The 19,871-nt window shown below is 35.9% G+C and overlaps 1 pseudogene across 1 annotated transcript in view; it reads left to right on the top strand.

Annotated features, from left to right (window-relative positions):
• LOC145666731 (hexosaminidase D pseudogene) overlaps positions 1-18,043 on the top strand; it is a 103,141-nt pseudogene extending 85,098 nt beyond the window's left edge. Inside the window, exon 2 of the transcript XR_014127810.1 lies at positions 14,795-18,043. The product of XR_014127810.1 is annotated as a hexosaminidase D pseudogene (transcript). The remainder of the gene's footprint in view (positions 1-14,794) is intronic.
• Positions 18,044-19,871: the final 1,828 nt, after the last annotated feature.

Here is a 19,871-nt window from a genome sequence, read left to right as displayed (position 1 = left end):
ATGTAAAAAGTGACCCACGTATTATCTGCAAAATGCTATTTACATGACTTAACAATTCTTTTCAAGGACTACCGTATAACGTATAAATTTGGGTGCCAACAATTATGCGTCACAAACTGCACACCCAAATATCAGGTGTATAAGAAAATATTTTGAAACGGTTATTGTTTTATTTAATAACGTTTTATAATTATTACCTGGCTTTCTATATTTTCGATATCCTTCAATGTTTGTATTTTCGTTTATAATAATAATAATAATAATAATAATAATAATAATAATAATAATAATAATAATAATAATAATAATAATAATAATAGTATTATATTATTGTATGAGGTGAAATTAGCGAAGAGCCGTAAGAGACTCCAGATCCTCCACTTGATAACAATCACGGGAACGTTAGCTAACGGCACACCCACAGGGGACCCACTGGATCCGGACGTCCTCTCCCCCAAATTTCCTAACACAACATATATTTGTGCACTTTCTTAATAAACCTATACTTGATTCAGTGGTGCCCACCCCCCTCATGCCCATGACGCACCCCCCCCCCCTTCAATTGTCTATCCGTAGGTGTTCTTCCATGAAAAAAAAATCTTTTCGGTTAAATTTTTACACTCCCTCAAACATATTTATATAGATTTTTACCCCCCAAAATATTTCAATGACGCAGTTTGCGTCATACCCCCCCCCTTGTGGGCACCCCTGCTTGATTAACGGGGAATTGATTGATGTAACAAGAACATTTAATTTTACACTTCATCTGTATTCTTTCTCTTCTAAAAACAATCTAGTTCTATCATTTTTTTCCTGAAAATATAGGTGGAAATATTTTAGAATTACTTATCTGGCACAGAATAATATCCGTTCAATACTACATAGACGTAATGGCTTTGTAGTCTTGATCCCCCCCCCCTCCAACAAACATTTCTGGCTGCGCACCTGACTATTAAGCGTATATTTCTATTACGTTAAGCTCTAGAAACACTTAAGTTCACGTACTACCATGGCTCTTGCGCTCAATTTTGGTACGCTACACGTGCGGTCGCAAGTTCAAACCCTACTTGGAATGAAACGACTTGATTAAAAAAATCCCAAGTATTAGTTCTTCGTACCAGTTTGCGTCCTCCGTAGTCATAATCCGTCGTTACATTAAAATGTAATGTGGAAAATCATACGAAATCACACACTTATTCCTAATAACAAACCAAACTTACTTCATGGACACACACACACACTTCTTAAAAAAAAAAAAAAAAATCCGTATCATTGTTTCATGATATTGTTTTTATTGTAATTTCCCAAGCGAGTAAACAGGTTCTATGCTTGAGATACATACATGCATTCCATAGAAATTTAATATGTTGATTTTTTTCACATTGTTTTTATAAGTATGACCTGTTAAATATAAAACATGTTTCGCGAAATGAAAGAAAAAAATAAACTTTTATCTTTCATGATTGTGTTCTCTGAAAGTTTTTGTTATTACTATTATTATTTCAAAACTTAAAAATTACTTTCTTGCATGCTTCATGGCAAATAGTTGCTTTATTTAATTATACTACGTTCATGCGACTTCCTTTTCGCTACCATAATACTTTTAGTAACGTGTACAGGCACGTGTACACGGAATATTGTTAGATCAATGATAATAATTATATATATAAAAGAAATAATCAGGCTTTCCTTGCTAGACTGTTTATTTCTATTCCTTTTTCTTTTAAATTCAAAAGTTAATGTTGGAAAAAGAATGCTTAAAAATAATAAAGTACATGCAAAAAATAAGAACACGCTAATTTTGGTTTTCTAGACAGCATTGGGTTAGCACTTGATTTGTGTTGGTTCTCAGTTGTTCCATGATGCTGGCGCAACACTAAGAGTTCTGTGACCTCACTGGAAATCTAAATCGGGAGAATTTGCTTCAAAAGTTTGTGAGCAAACTATTTGACCTCGTGGAGCCTCCATTAGAGAAAAATAGGTTAATTGTACTGAACTTTGCTCTGCTAATACGCAGACTTCTGGATTCGAAATCATTTGATCTGGGCTTGGGGTGAAGAACGTTGTGCCCATGCGTTTTCTTGAGGTAGTCCCACACCTCCCATTCTCGAATCATGCATCTTAAGTTCTTATGGTTCTTGATTCATAAACGAGAGATCCCGTGTTCGGATTCCATGGCTAGCGGTTCGATTTTTCTCTCAATCTCATTAGCTTTTAAATATAGAAAGTTAGTGTTGGTCAGAAGATGAGAATCAATTTTGTAGAAGTTCCGTCTCGTCTCGATTCTCGAAATATTTTTTGTCATTTTGTCTCGATTATCGGAAAGACAGTGACGCCCATTCTACTTATAAATAAAATTATTTTTTATCATTCACTTGTATTACTATCGTCCATCTCCTTTAGCATGTAAACTAGAGCATAACTATACCACATTTAACGAAATATATTATTATTATTATTATTATTATTATTATTATTATTATTATTATTATTATTATTATTATTATTATTATTATTATTAAACATTCAAATTATAATGGTAGAGGGAGATAAGTATCAAATCAGTGGCGGCTCTTAAGGGAAATCACATTTCTATACAAATAAATATTTAAATGCTACGAGCTAAATGAAATTAGTACACATTTTGTCGTTACACGCTGTATACAATAATTAGTACAAATATTTTAAGTTTTTTTTTCCCTCAGCTGGTAACAATAAAATTTTAATTTTCACTGATGTGGCTTTCGACAAAGCCGCCCTGTATCAAATAGATAAATTTTACCATATATAATAATAATAATAATAATAATAATAATAATTATTATTATTATTATTATTATTATTATTATTATTATTATTATTATTATTACTTTACCTTGGTTTAAGCCGGTTTCAGGTTAGTAATCTGATGGCCGTCTCTGGCTAGTGCAGATTATTTGAAGATTTCTTGTTCTCCAAAGAATTTTTTGACTATATAACAGGATTTAGTATTACTCATTTTCGTAGATTTGTTAGATGTTTTGCATTTATCTGTTCAAGTTGTGTCACAGTACTTAGGGACAATTACTGTAGTTAAAATAATGATTAGTAGAATTTCTGTACTTTTCTGACATTTCAATAACTTTTTGATTCCATCAGCCAGATCTTTATATTTGCTTATTTTTGTACTAAATGCTGTACTTATGTTATGAGTCAATGGTACTGGTACATCTATGAGGGTTATTTCTTGGTCTATTTATTGATAATAGTGACATCGGGTCTGTTTGTAGGTAACGTTACATCTGTTCTGATTTCATAATCACAGTAGAGTTTGTATTTAATCATTTTCAAATACTGCACTTGCCTGGTATTTGTAGTGTGGCTTGGTATCGGTGAGCAACTCCATGTTATGTGTCAAAAACTGGTGAATACTTTTTGTTATAGTTGTGCAAGGTAGTTGTCTCTATTTAGATAGTCTGTGGGAGCCATGATGACCCTGTGATGTGTTCAATTGTTTCTAATGTGTCATCGCATTTTCTGCACTTTTCATCCAATATTCTTACTTCAATATTTATTATTATTATTATTATTATTATTATTATTATTATTATTATTATTATTATTATTATTATTATTATTATTATTATTATTATTATTATTATATAATCTGGGTTTTAATCATGCGTAATTCTGTGAAGATGAACTAAATGAGGACGAGAATCATTGGTGATGTGAAGACACACGGGAATCTTTTTAACAGATCTAGAAGGAAAAGAAATATATATATATGTATTACGTTAAATAACAATGAGAAGTCATTGGTTTGCATCACTGATAGAAACTGATAAATATAATTTATGCTTTAAAGGGATATTTATCAGAAGTTCACACGAGAAGCATGTTGCTTGTACACATGGCACTTTTAAAGACTTAGTTGGTCGTGAAAACGGCTGATCTTATTTAAGATCGATACAAGTGGCCAATTTCGTGAGAATCTTAACAAAAGCTCCCGGTGGGGAAATTATCCAGAAGTGCAGGGAACTTTTTAGCCACTTCTCCCAGTTAACCTTTTGTTTCCTTCTTCCTCAAAAGTCTTAAGAGAAACTTCTCCTTTCCCAATTTCATCTCTCGTTCGTTCAGTCTTCTCTTGCGAGAGACATGGTAGATGTGTGAGAGAGTCATGCCCTTCCCTTCGAGTGGAAGAGCGTTTCCGATCCATTTGACAGCGGAGCATGGAAGTAGGACCTTGGGAGTTGTTACGCTCTCCTGATCGACAATTGAGAACAGTGTTGCCACCTTCTAATACTTAAACTACATGTTGTTTTTTAACAAGATACTTATACAATTGTGATCATAAGTAGAGTTTTCGGCAATATTTTTTGTACAAATTAGTAATTTTGTCCAGGCAAGATCTAGGTGATTGATTAGCAGGTTTTGTTTCGTAATTGAGAGGTGCCTATTTCGTGCCTAGTAGACAAGCATCTTGGTTTCTTTCAAGGGTACTTTCTCAATCCCACTAAGCAAATTTTGGAGTGGCATCTTTACATATATTGTCGGATTTTCACCCTCAAAAGTTATATTGTTTCCCATTAGTATTACATCTAACAATCAATGAAATCCTACACTATACCTGGGTATTTTTAAATAAATAAATAATTATATAGCCCTGACTTAATATAATCATATATGTTTTTTTTTTTTTTTTTCATTTTAAAGAAAACCATATGGACTAGCTTTGAGTATTCGGAAGAAATTACTAGGAAAGGGAGTCCTTCTTACTAAGCAATACTATTGATATATTTTGGCCCAAGGGTTAAGGTAAAATTGTTTTCACGCTTTTTATTTTTATTTATTTATTTCGAAATATTGAAATTGTGAGTGAAGCAAATCCATTTTGTTAAAACTCAAATCGTTAGTGGCTCATTGGTAGAGCGCTCATCTTTGGTGGTACAGTAGGGGTGTCATCTAGGGCTCCTGGAAATATCAATTGCCACCCCACCCCCATGAGTTTGACATTTGTATAAATATTATATTCATAATATAATAATATATCAATGAAAAACCTGAAAATATACTGACATCTAGGATTTTGCCCCCAAGCAAAACCCGAAATGATGCTGCTGTGTGAGAGGTCCCTGGTTCCACCCCAGGCTAAGTGAGCGTATGGCTAACAACATCTTGTCTGTGAGTTTTCTCTGTATTCTCCCATTTTCTCACACATTCTCATTCCATCAATTCCTTCACAATCATTCATTTTCATTAATCATCCGGTTTCTTTTGGGGCCTAAATTGGGGCACGGTCTCTTAGTAGTAGAGCGCTTTCCTGCGGTGCGTGGGGTCCTGGGTTCGATTCCCGTCCAAGTAAATTTGTGGTGGACAACATCGTGTCTGTGGGTTTTATTGGAGTATTCCTGTTACCTTAATCATCGGCTCCTTTAGCTTAAAGGACATAATCGTAGGATACTAATGTAATAATTTTACTTCATGTTCATTTTCTAAATCAGCAATGGAAAGAAAGAATTTTCGTACATCAGTATTTTAGAAGCAAAATCTATACTATTTTGTGCTTTTCACCTCACTGTGAGCACTTATGGTAGAAACCTTGATCAGAATTTCCCTCCTCAAACGCCTGAAAATCCCTTTTTCATTCAAAGTTTCCCTAAATCTTAACATACATATATTACTCAAATTTCCTCTTCTTAAAACGCCAATGGAAGAGGAGAACATAGAATTAAAACAACAAAGAGATTAAGTTTATATATATATATATATATATATATATATATATATATATATATATATATTTTTTTTTTGTGATAAGACCCATACACAGCTACCATTATTTCACTTAATTCACTAAAGTTTGTCACTAGACACACTAAACACAATATCGAGGGAAATTAACCTATTGCGAATTTAAAGGTGATAATAAGAAGTAACACTCATTGTACTACTATGCTCTATACAATTTCAAGAGAGGAGTATGACCTGATCTCAAGTGCTGTGTAACTTAACCGATTGCATGTCATGTGCTGCAGGTATCGCCTGTGTTCTTGCAAATAGAATGAAGTATACGCTACAAAATACATACACTGGTAAAGAGAGGTCAAATTTCCGTACATTTTACTAAATTTTCTTGAACCCCCCCCTTTTTTTTTTTTTTTTTTTTTTTTTGCTGAAATCTTTTACGTGAAATTTTCATACACTGTGGGAATTTTCCTGCAACCTATCACTATTGATATGAGATGAATGATACGAAAATTTACACAACTAAGCATTCGTGGCCACGGTAGTATGGTAGCAGAGTACTCACCTCTGGTGCACAGGATCCTTGATTCAATCCCAGTCCTTGCCAACTGAACTTTGTGTGCAATCGCGAGAGATAGTATTTGTCTGCAGTCACTTGTTGATTACTTTGATATAAAAATACTTTGTAATTCTGACTAAATATTTCTGTAAGTAAAAGAGGACATAGGTTACCTTTAAGATATGGGAAACTGAATTCTATTCGGCTTACTACTCTGAAGTATTGAGTAAAGGAACCTTCAGTGGCGTATTTAATGGGGGTCTTCTGGCCTTAACCTTCTGAATTTGTATTTACTATTTTAAATTATATGAAATATCTTGCAGAATTTTCACATTTCTAGCGATAAAGTTAGCAAAGCATCGCCTGAAACAAAATCCTAAATGCGCCACTGGGAATTGTGTAGGTGGATATGACTATGAACAACACTCTACCGAAAACATATGTGGTTCAAATTTACTATTACTTCTGTTTCAATATTTATTTCCGCAGAGCAAAATGACAAATGCTATCAAGATGCGTTTTTTTTTTTTTTGCAATGGTTTCACCGTCCCAAGAATAGGTCTCGTCTCCTTCCTTAGCTCTCTATTTAAACCGGAAGTGGTTGAAATAAACTTTTGATTTCAGCCTTTATCGCCATAGAACAAAAATAGTAAGGGATAAGGAGTAATAATTTATTGATGTGATTTCAGTGTCCGAGGAACAGGTTCGGTATTTGATCTTATTACTCTACTGTAATCAGTAGTTATAGATGCACTACTCCAAGTTTAAGTATTTAATTCACATAGTTTGGAAGTCATAGTTTTCACTCTGTTAAACGATACTCACTTGGTATTATTATCACCGTCTCCCTTAGCATCTAAGTATAATCTTGTGACGTTAAACTAAACAATAATAATAATAATAATAATAATAATAATAATAATAATAATAATAATAATAATAATAATAATAATAATAATAATAACTGATTAAGACGTGATAAAATGGCTTTACCTTTGGTTTGAGGGGTCCTGGTACGATCCCACATCATGTGTGTATTGGTAGATATAATCGTGTTACTTATGGCTTTTTCCACTCTTTTCTATTATTTTGGTTACACTAAACTGCATCGTAAATACATATTATCTTTTATTTATTCTGTAGTCTATTGAACGGAGCATAAACATATTGCTTCATCTTTTTATTATCATGCTAATAAATTGTGCCTTTACTACGACTTTCGAAATGTGAAGCTAAGAAACGTTGTTTATACCAAAATGTTATTCTTTTAACTTTTATTTTTGTAAATATTCAAGGCTATATAGTATTTCTTTATAAACAAATCTCTTTCTGTCTTGACTTACGTAATATTGAATACCGTTTACTGTTATTTTCAAGATACGGAAGCAGAACTAATGCAAAAAAATACCTCTGTTGCTAAAGATGCAGCATCACAATTTGCAAAAAATTTCCATATTAAGGCTTTAGTTTTTATTAGTATTGTAAAGTGCCACTAGGAGGCGTTAGTGCGCTCAGTTTCTTCTTGGCACGTTTCAACACAGTCCCTCTTCATTCTTTTTTAATTCTTTTCTTTTCCTTCCTTTTTGTCTTTCGTATTTCCGCCCTGTTCTCTCTTTTTCTATTTTTCTTCTAAGCGAATACAGTGTTTCCTCGTATTCCTTCTCTCTCTCTCTCTCTCTCTCTCTCCCTCCCACAAAACATACATCTTCGTTGACGTCGCCTGAAAAAATTTACAGCCTTTTTGCTTCCTAAGTTTCTTTTTCGTTCTTCCCGAATGAAGTTAAAATCCCAGAGAACTCTCATCTTTGTTTCTAACTTATTATTTCATTTTTTGCTCATTCGAATCCTCGATTCTCATGGAGTGACTGAAGCAGAAGTAATAAATATTGCGCCGATATTAAATTAAAAAAATATATAGGGGATCAAAAATGAAGCAGAATTATATCAGATGTTCTAAAATGACATGAACCACAAGAAACTATTCTTCAATCAAAATAAAGCGAAAAATGTTGTGTATAAAGTACACCCCTGGGGCCTTTTTCACATGCAACAAGCAACCAAAAGTAACAGTGTTTGACCATGTGGCAACGTTGAAGATAAATTTTGGACCATTAGCATTGATCTTCGAATCCATCAAGTAGTTATATCGATTCTTTACAGATGGCAGTTAAAGCAGGTGGTAGTTGGCCCCATTTATTGGCGTCGGTAAAAGTTATGTGCGTGAATAGAAATACATAGTTCGCTTACTAAGAGAGGAGTATGTATATTGTAATGTCCCACGTGGTGTTGTCTATAAACAACTCTTCACACTAATCTTTACAAACACCACCACATGGTTTTGCAAGAAGATTCTACACACCAGCTGGATCCACTATCACCTGCAGACGACGGGCTTCTGGCTCCTCCCACGGAGCAGCAGCGCCACCGCCACCCGAGAACCTCTATAAATTTGGTGGACGACGGCAAATCTGTACCAGTTGTCTGGTGCCCCTCCTATTGTTTGCATCGGGACATTAGGAGTAACCTAACCCCAGGCCTCTAGTCTGCTTCGGGACTACGCCTTTCCTATCTCCTGGCCTAGCATGCTTCGAGGCTTTGTCGGGAATTCCAAACTCAGCCGCTTAGCATGCTTCGAGGCTCTGTGGCCACCTAACCAACCCACTGCTTGCATCCGAGCTTTAGATCCATAACGCCACTCTGCTTAGTCTGCTTCGGGGCTCTGTAGAGATCCTGTCTGCGACCTCTCGGTCAAAGACCACCTATATCTAACCCTGCAAACTTAGAGAAATTATCTGTATAGTATTTTTGTAAAATACTTTTTATAGTGGAATTTTTATAATAAAAGCCGGTTGTGGGAGTCGATTCCGGACGCTCTTTTTATTAACGCTCTACCTACAACCCATATGGGACAGAGTTTTACAATATACAGAAATTGAGATGTGAATTTTCCTGGAGTATGATTTTGACATTTACAAATGTTAATAGATAGAATTAGTATCTATCAGCTATACTTGCCATCTGGCAAAGAATCGATGTAATTGCCGCTTGAAAGAGGCCCCGCAGGGATATCATATTTCTCTATAATAGTTTCTTATGGTCTTAAGGTGCCGTTTTTAGAATGCCCGATACATATATAAAACTTCTAGAGGGGTTTCGTGGTTATGCTTTTAGACTAATAAATAGGATAAATTGAGAGAATATGGGTAGTTTCGTAAGTAAAACTTAAAAAAAAAAAACGGACTAGTTTCAGTGAAAAATGAATCAAAAACTAAGTATAAAGAGCATGAAATCCCAATAAAGTGGTATAGAAATGTCTTGATTAAACCCCAAAGAAATGATATAAAAATGCAGATATGGTACTCCAACTTGCCCGCCACTGTTGCAGTTTATGAATTATATATGTAATCCTTGGGTTCTTTGGTGGAACTCTAGAGACAGAGTTCAAGGAACTATTTACACTATCATCTTTCCGACAAAGGAACCATACACATACAATGTTGTTTAAAAAAATGACCACCCTTTCTTCTATTAAAGACTTTCTAATCATAACATAGTGTCAAGATTTTTATTACTAGTAATGATCGTCGCAACGAAGTCTACGAGCGATAATGAAAATAATCTGTTTCGCACAAATCTTTCTATAAACAAGTGCTTACTACAAAACTTTTGAAAGTGGAGTAGACTCCTAAATTATTTTTCAACACGACTGTACATTGTATAAATATATTATATATATATACCCTTTGATATGTACATAAATAATTTTAAGTATTACGGGTGGATCCAGAACGCACTCCTGTGGAGGACGGTGGATCCAGGACGCACTCCTCAGTTTTCTCTCTCACCAGACTTTTGGAGTACCTGTACCGCAGGAGGGAGCGAACGATCCTTCGCTCCCCCTTCCTGGATCCTTCTGTGTTAAGTACAGTGTAATTTCATTATTCCATTGTTATTTTATATATTATGCACTTTATGTCTCTTCTGATTTAGGTTCTGTAATTTATTAAATAAAACTTAATATAGATTAATTTTGATACAAGAACTTACGCTCTAAATGAGTTGATTTATAACCATATTATTCCACTGGTGGCTCTATTGTACCAAGAAGTACTATATACAGTGACTATAATTATGCAGATATAGACCTATAGTAACCACGAAGACTCGTGAAGTCTGGGCTCTACACCAATCATATTATTTATAAAACTTTTTTCCCACACGTGTCTTCGGTACGTGTGGAAGAATTCGGTACGACTTCTAGAGCTGTCTTCCGAACGCACACTTCGAGAGAACGTGAAGCAACAGAAATGCACGAATAACGTTACCAAACTTACAAGGAAGGGTCACGTAGTAGCTCCGCTGAGACCTGAACGAGACAATTGTATTTCCAGTTGATATGTTATAACTAGACGAATCCAAAGTTATACGTGCCACCGGGCAGGATGTACGTTAGAACATACTTTGTAATGTAAAAGCTACAAAAACTTACCTGGCAGAATAGTTTGGACCGAGTTATTTGTTCGGAAACGGTTGGGTAAATGGAAAACTCGGAAAACACGTATCCCATCATTGTCAAGGACAAACTTTTTGGGGTAAAAAACTGATTCAGGGTCCCTCACAATCCTAGACGGGGTCAAATTCAAAATTTTCAAATGACAAGGAGGATTAAGTAGCACGTCGTTTGAAAGCTGTTGTAAAATGAAAGAAAATGGATTAAGTCTCGATTCTCTACGACAACCCTGTGCAAAATGGTGGCAGTTCAAAATGTAAACAGAAATTTAATTGAAAAGTCCATGGCCATCCCTATAAATCGGAAACGGTGAGACAACTGTGAAAACAGGAAAGGAAGTGTGGCATTGTTTTCGAAGTACAACGATTTATAAGTTAAAACGTCTCGTCCCAGGGCTCCCACAGGCTCCCTGGTGGAGTCCAACTAAAAATTTTCAAATGTCAAGGGAGGTTAAGTAGCCAGGGCCGGATTTAGCATTTTGGCGCCCCTAGGCCCAATAATTTTTTCCGCCCCCTAGTCTGGTTAAAGTTACTTTCCTAAAAACCTTTATTAAAAAATTATATCAGGCCCATATGTTAATTGCTTAAACACCACTCCTCGGTGCAATTTTATCATTGCAAGTTTTTTGAGGAATTTACTTGGTACTGGGCTTAACAAAATACCGTTAATGTATTAACAAAAGATTGGTGAACTTTACCAACAATTATTTCTTCCAATGAACTTCAAAATCAGAGTGCTTTATTAGCCTGATTCTTTTTAATCAATTCAAAAAATATTTTAAGTTATGGCTATTTATTTTTATTTCTATATATTTTTTAATTTTTTTCTCTCGGCCGTGCGCCCCCTGGGAGCTTGCGCCCATAGGCCCGGGCCTACCGGGCCTATTGGGAAATCCGGCCCTGTAAGTAGCACATCGTTTGAAAGCTGTTGTGAAATGAAAGAAGATGGAACAAGTCTCGACTTTTTATGACAACCCTGTGCAAAATGGCGGTGGGTCAAAATGTAAACAACTGAAAATCTATGGCCACCTTGAATCCAAGATGACCGCTTAAAACCTACATCGAAAATATAGGCACCAAACTGCTGAAGCTAGGAAAACCAAATTTGTCATTAATGTTGATGAGTAGGTGACGGAAAGATGCGAAATGTTTAAAAAATCAGCATCTTGAGATCAAAATGCCTCACTATGTATCCAACGCATGTCCAGCTCAAACCACTGATGTTGGAGAAACGAAATGTGATATTTACGTTTATGGTTAATAATAGATATCCACAAAATATCAAAAACTATCATCCGTTATCCAATATGGCTGCCAGCGTGAAAAATGAGTTTGTATATAAATATGCTATTTCTTGGAATATTGTGAACAAACCAACGAAGTTACCAACGAAGTTTGGCGCAGCTCAATGTACTGAAATGACTTACACGTGGTTTGGTACTGCTCGCCAATCTTGTAAATGAATGTTTTTGTATATTTTGTATTCCATGAAATATTGCGATCAAACCAACAAATTGCAAACAAATGCAATCATCACGAATACGTTACAATTGAGCTCCCAACCTGACTGGTGGAGCAAGTCCTTTATATATGAACTACGTATGACAGAATTTGAAAAATACCCGAAGGTATTAAACTTTTGTTCAGCGGTATGAATAGAAAGTTAGAGTTGTGTGTTCATGTAAATGATATCAAGAGAACCATGACGAACGTGCATTAGAAACAAAAATATATGTGTGTTGTTACGGAATGAAATAATAGTTGAAGTGAATCGAATTCAATTGTTCTTTAGTCTTCCTATTGTTTCTAAATACGTAATAGAATGACATAGGTTATAAACGGCCATCTTGGATTCAAGGTAGCCATAGATTTTCAATCAAGCTTTTGTTTACATTTTGACTCGCCACCATTTTGCACAGGGTTGTCGTAGAAAGTCGAGACTTGCTCCATCTTCTTTCATTTAACAACTTTCAAGCGATGTCCTACTTAACTCCTTTTACGATTTGAAAGAATTTAGTTGGACCCCACCTGAGCCCCATGCCACACTTTCTTTCCTGTTTCCACATTTCCCTCACCGTTTCCAACTTATAAGGGTGGCCATGGACTTTTCAATTTTTTGTTTACACTTTGACCTGCCGCCATTTTGAACAGGGTTGTCGTAGAGAGTCGAGACTTTTTAATCCATTTTCTTTCATTTTACAACAGCTTTTAAACGATGTGCTACTTAACTCCCTTGTCATTTGAAAATCTTGAGTTGGACCCCGTCTGAGACCCTGCGGAGGACCCTGGGGCAAACTTTTTTTTATCCCAAAAAGTGTGTCCTTGAAATGATGGGATATGTGCTCTCCGAGCTTTTCATTTACCCAATCGTTTCCGAACAAATGACTCAGTTCAAACTATTCTGACAGCTTTGTAGCTTTCACATTACAAAATATGGTGTAACTCACGATATTCCTCGCGGTGGCACGTATAACTTTGGGATTCATCTAGTTTCAACATATCAAATGCAAACACAATTGTCTCGTTCTGATCTCAGCGGAGCCACTTCTTGACTCTCCCTTGTTAGAAGACATGGCGAACGAGCGACAAAAAAGGAAGCACGTAAAGAACTATAATACGAACACTAACAATTATTAGAATTAAACTGTAACAGTATTAATAGCAGAAATATAAAACAATAGCACAAAAATAAACAAAAGATAACCCCATCAGGAAGTCGCGGTCGGAAAGAGGAATTGCCGCCGTCGATGGTGGCGGGCCGCCGGAGGCAGCCGGCACTCGTCCGCGGCGGCACGACGATCTTCTTGTTCAAAATTGCCGAGCGGTCGAAAATTGTAAAATAAAATGCCCTTTGCCGACTCTTTGCCGACTCCTTATGCCTGCCTCTTTTCGACGGCGGCGCCGGCGCATTTACTGCGCCTTTACGGCTGTTTACGACTGCTCGGGAAGACAACTTTCTGACGGCGACGCCGGCGCATTTAATGCTCATTTCCGGCTGTTTGCCGACTGCTCGGCAAGGCAACTATTCGTCGCGGTCGCAAATCGCGCTGAAAGACGCCGGCATCCGGCGCTGGCAATCCGACCGCGGCATCTGGTGGGCATGGACAAATTGTCCGACTGTAGGCGGCAGAATCCTGATGGGGAACTTTGTGGTAATCTGACAACACTATACTCTTGGCAGATGTTATCCGTACAGCGCGAGAGACAACACTGGCAAAATTCCATGAATGGAGGTTGACGACCGAAACACCCCTTGCTCTCTATTGGATGCTGAAATTGATAAATCCAGGTCAAGCTTCACGAATCCGTGCGATCACTATAGTCAGTCCCTGAAATTTTGAAACCACGATTGTTAACTCAATTCTTTCTACGCAGTATTAACGGCATTGTTGCCCACGAGTCAAAATTTGAGGCTAGGGCTGCGCGCGATACGAGACAAGATAGTAACAAAATTCGAGTCGAGACACAGTTCTTTCAATAGAAAAATATGCATTTTTCGAGTCGAGACAGCCTCAAATCTTGTCTCGTGCGCATCCCTATTTGAGGCTTTCTCACCCCGAATAGGTGTTGCAAAAGTGTTCTCGAAAAGTAATTTTATATGTTTTTATTGAAAGAGCTCTCTCTCAGTCCGCCCAATCTCTTAAGCAATACCGTATGCGTGAGTTTTCTCGGCGTTCTTCCGTTCCATCCCACATTCTTCATTTTACCATTATTATATGTATCATCGTTACTTTCCTTAGCCTCGATGCATCGCATGGGACGTTAAACTAATATCTATCTAGTTAAACTAATATCTAATGGCTTAATTTTATTATTGCCCGAGAATATATGTATAGAATATAAAATGATATTGAAATATATTATACTTGCCTAATAAAAAAAATATTTTTAATTTACCGGAATTCTATTCTGATTATTTTAGTAAATTTGTTTTTTAATGCTGTGTTTTTATCATGAAATCTTTACTCATTTTATTTTATTTTTTTTATTTCTTTACAGGTTTTATGGTTTCATGTGTTCCTCCATTACCATTACCACGGTTCAAGATTGAAAATCCTACGATGATGACAACTGACTTTTACCGAGCAGCTGCGCAACAACAGATTTCACCTAAATTGGAATACAAATTGATGTTGGTTCCAATACCTGTAGAAAGATGATGTCAGAGAGTTATGCACTGAAAGAAAATTAAGAATTGCTGTATTAGTGAAGTTCTTACGTATTTGTGTACATATTGAATTCGTTTGAAGTGGGATGTTATTAGCAGAAGGTACTAATTCAACAATTTTAAAATACTAATATTTGTGACAAATAAGCCTATTCGTGCGAATACTTACTTATTTAAACATTTTAAATTTAATTAAAGATTACTAATTTCGTAATGTAACTATGCAGTGAAATGTGCTATTGTATTATGTAATTTACACCTATGGTGGAACACAGTTCACTAATATAAGCTACAATACCTTATAACAATGAGACTTCAAAAGTATAACATAATTGATCTATTAATATCTGAATAATTGTTAAATAAAGTTATATGTTATCAGAAAATGTATTGGTATCAAGTCTTGAACAAAAAATGTATACAGCTGTACGTTCACATGATATAAATCATATATAGCTTTAATTTGCATTATTAGATAAAATTCGTGAATACTATGTGCTAATATCAACGTATTGAGTAAAATGGATTAGAGTGAATCACATTTCGCCATTTTACCTACATCAACGTTCGTATTTTGTAAGTTTAGTATTAAAATACTTTGATGCTTACCAACAGCGTGATTGGTGCTTATCGCTGATTAAAGTCAAACTTGCGATACTTTACTCTTCTGAAAAGGTATGCTATGTACAGTATTTATTAGAAATGTATTTGTGAATTTTAAACCAATTTAGTAATTTAAGTTAAATCTGTAACTTTTGAGAGATGTGTTAAGTATTTCTATACTTAACAATGGCTGTATTGTTACCGTACGTTAGGAAGCTTCGTTACCAAAGATTAGCTCTGGTCAGCATCGTAGCTATCATCTCATTTTTTATACTGAATGTTCTTCTCTTGGATAGTAATATAATTCCAACTTTGTCAAAGCAACACAAGTTCAATGATTCCTACTGGTTACCGGTTAACTCTTCAGCTAACAAAAGACTGCTGTACCCTTTCCACGTGAAAGAAACTGCGGGGAGAGTGGAAAGAATTGGTCGTTTAGTAGGGGGGACAGGTTTTCTATTTAGTGGATCTAATGGTCTTCAGTCAGATGGTAAAAGAAATGAGAATTCTCAGGAGGAATATGAACTATCTGATTTTGAAAGGGCACTTCCAAAACTCAGGGTTGTACATTTAGATCTTAAAGGTGCTCCTCCGAAACTTAGTTTCCTCAGGGGTTTCTTTTCACTAATATCTGCTGCTGGTGCTAATGTTCTTCTAATTGAATACGAAGATATGTTTCCGTATGATGGCATTTTGAAAAATATTTCTGCAGGCAATGCGTACAGCAAAGAGGATATACGGACTATTTTGAAGTGGGCCAAAGAAAATAGTTTGAGTGTTATTCCCCTTGTGCAAACATTTGGACACCTTGAATTTATCTTAAAGTTGGAAGAATTCAAACACCTTCGAGAAATGACTATGTTTCCACAGGAAATATGTCCTTCAAATCCAGAAGGTTTCCAGTTGATTAAAGAGATGATACGGCAAGTAATGGCTCTCCACAACGAATCCCAGTATCTCCACATTGGGTGTGATGAAGTATTCCATCTAGCTGCTTGTTCTAAGTGTTACGATCGCCTACGAGAACTCAATCGTGACCGAGCACCTAATGATGAACGTAAAGATGGGAGGTACATATTTATGGACCATGTACGGAAAGTCGCGACCCATGTGAAGAATGAGTATCATATCCAGCCTCTAGTGTGGGATGATATGTTTCGACAAACGTTTCGAAGAGAGTTGCAGGAGTCTGGATTAGGCAAGTTGGTAGAACCTGTAGTGTGGGTTTACATTGAGGATATAACACGGCTAGTTCCTCCATATATCTGGCAAATGTACTCTGAAGTATTCCCAAATATTTGGGTTGCTAGTGCGTTTAAAGGTGCATTTGGAGAGACAGCTTTTATTCCTGATATTAAGCGTCACTTCGACAATCACGTGGGTTGGCTTGACCTCATGAAGCAAGAAGTGAGAAGAGTTAAAAATTTTCGAGGCATCGTGTTGACAGGTTGGTCACGTTATGACCATTTTGCAGTATTATGTGAACTCCTTCCTCCTTCAATTCCATCGTTACTCTTGAATCTTCTTTTTGTGTCATCCCGTGGTGACATGGAGAAAGCTTTTGATGATTGGACAGAGCTTTTGTCGTGTCCGAAAACTTTCCCCAAAGTAACAAGAGAGAAGCTTCTCGTTGACCAATATCAGTGGTTATTACAAAGTTGTTCTTTCCCTGGGAACAACCTCTTCTCTGTCATGCGAAAGTATTCATCTTACAAATTCGAAGTTGAGTCCTTAGTTCAAGACCTGACAGAGAACCAAGGATGGATGACACCTTACAATGTCAAACATCAGTACTCAAGTCCTTGGCGAGTTGCTGAAGGTCTGAAGAAGCAGCCTTTCCTCTTAAGTATGTTAAGAGACTTTCGAAACAGTACTGAAAGAATATTGACTCAGTATTATGATATTCATACTGCCAATGAGTGGTTAGAACAAAAGATTGATCCACTTATTGACAAAATCCTTCGTCTGCAAGACATTGCCCAAGCTCTAATGAGCAAAACCACATGGCCTAAAAGGCCGTTGGATTGAACATATTACAATAGATTGTACAATGCTTTGTAAATTTTCTTTCTGAGCGTGATTTTTTTTGTATGTACTATATGAGTATTCATAAGAAATCACAAAATGTTTTTTTGTAAATTAACATGTAGATGCCAGAATCTTAAATTATGAAGAATGTGGTGAATGAGTGTAACAGAATGTTCTGATTACTGAGTGTAATTAAATGTTGTAGTACCTGACAACTGTGATAGATACAAGTATTGTTTTTATAGAGTATTCTGAAAACAAAATCTGTGAAAAATGAGCATTGCAAAGAGATAGATTCAATCCTCAAATGAACAATAACTATATTTACTTGTTCTTGATAAAATATTAAGTTATAAACTTCATCTTTCAACTTAAGTTATACTGTTATCAATAATGTAAGAACAATTTTGTTATCAACAGACATTTAATAAAGGATAAAAAATAAAACATATCCCTCTATTATTTTTCTCATGCACGATTAAGATTACACTAGTTTTCTTTTTAGTAAAATGTGAGACATTGGTAATTTGCTAAACCATTTACACTATCAGATATATATGCCAGCTGCCAGGTGGGTATTTTTTTATCGTACATTTTTGAATAAAAACTTATGTTATCAATTATGTGCAAATTCTCATTGCTTATCATTAATTAACCTAAAACACTCCTGTTGCAGTAATTTTAAGACAACAGCGTTGCCACGGGCCGCGTTTCTGCCCAAAAACACCCATTTTACGGACTTACATTAAATAGTATTTTAGAATGGCAACACTGCATCAACTTTGTCACGTTTTCGCACCAATGGATGGAATGTTGATGCATACTGTACATATACACAGGGATTCAACCACAGGAAATCAGTTTTCTGCAACTGAATATTGGTTTTCCTCATTCTGTACATTTTTTATTTTACACTTTCGGTACTTTCTTTCGTCACTACATAAAAGTGCTACAAATTCCAACATTGATCATGATCTCCATAGAATACGTTTACATTTTTTTAAAGTCTCATGTCTTTATCGTTCTTGCTTCAAAAGATACACGCAATCAAACTTTGGGTTGCGCAACTTTACGGACACACTATATATATTCGGTTCCGTGCATGTAGCGCCCGTAGATTTAGCGCCCAGTGTTTATGGCTCACAGAAGGAATTTTCTATTGATCTTATCTCATAATCAGGGATGTCCAGTTCATTTTACCACTCTTTCCACAGGTCGTTAATTCCTGTTATTTTCTTACATCCATGTTCAGTGTACTTAGCGTCCACTAAGTAAAACTGTTATGAGGAGGGAGAGAGAGAGAGACACACACAGAGAGAGAGAGCAGCCGATAGCACTGATTATGACGCTTCAATGAATCATCACCTCCGGGGGAGAGGGTGACACGCAGACAGGCTTGCAATAATCGGAGTTAGACGGCAGTAAAACATCATAGTGTTCTTCTTGCCTCCATTAAGTTGTGTGATATTCCTGCTGTTTAATTTTGCTTTTCTCGAAACAACATAAATATGGCATAGCACTATGTTGTCCCAAGCCCTTAATGACCCCCGATATATATAATCATTTTATGTATATATGGAATAACATATAATTTTCAATAAATATTTGGAGAGAGAAGACAAGCTTTGGGAGGACCGTGCCCCCTATATATTGTGTGTGTGTGTGCCTGTACTCAGTTCATCATTTTATTTGTATTTGGTATCGTCTAACTTAACAATACAGGTTTTCTTTCTTCACTTGGTTCAGGAATTGAAAGAAAAGGGTTTTGATCTGGTGACAGAAGTTTGGAGATATAAAAATGTTAAGTCTGGTCTCTGTAAATTAAGAAGAGAAACTTTAGGTACAGATCAAAATCCTGCAGCAAGTTTGGACATGAGTTTTCCGGACGAACTTTTAAGTCTACCTGATTGCGGTAATTTTCTTGTAGTGGACGACGTTTTTGAAGATCAAAGAATATTAATATTTGCGGTTGAGGACGCCAGTATACTGCTGAATCGTTTTTTTTTTTTTTTTTTTTTTTTAATGGATGGAACTTTCAGTAACTGCTCCCAACAATTTCAACAATTATATTCCATCCATGTGGAGCTAGATACTACTAACGAAGTAAACAGCATTCTCCCCGTTGTATTCGCGTTACTACCAAGCAAAACCGAATTAATATATAGGAGATTCTTCAATTTGCTCAAGAGATGGACTCCAGAGTGAAGTCTTCAGCTTTTAAAAATTGATTTTGAAGCGGTTGTAAAAAAGGTTCTTAATGATCTCGTCCCACAAACA

Source organism: Thermobia domestica, chromosome 12 (assembly GCF_964235325.1).
Source record: "Thermobia domestica chromosome 12, izTheDome1.hap1.1, whole genome shotgun sequence".
NCBI classification, from domain to species: domain Eukaryota; kingdom Metazoa; phylum Arthropoda; class Insecta; order Zygentoma; family Lepismatidae; genus Thermobia; species Thermobia domestica.
Note: the sequence above shows the minus strand (reverse complement) of the source record. Positions and strands in the feature narration are given on the sequence as shown.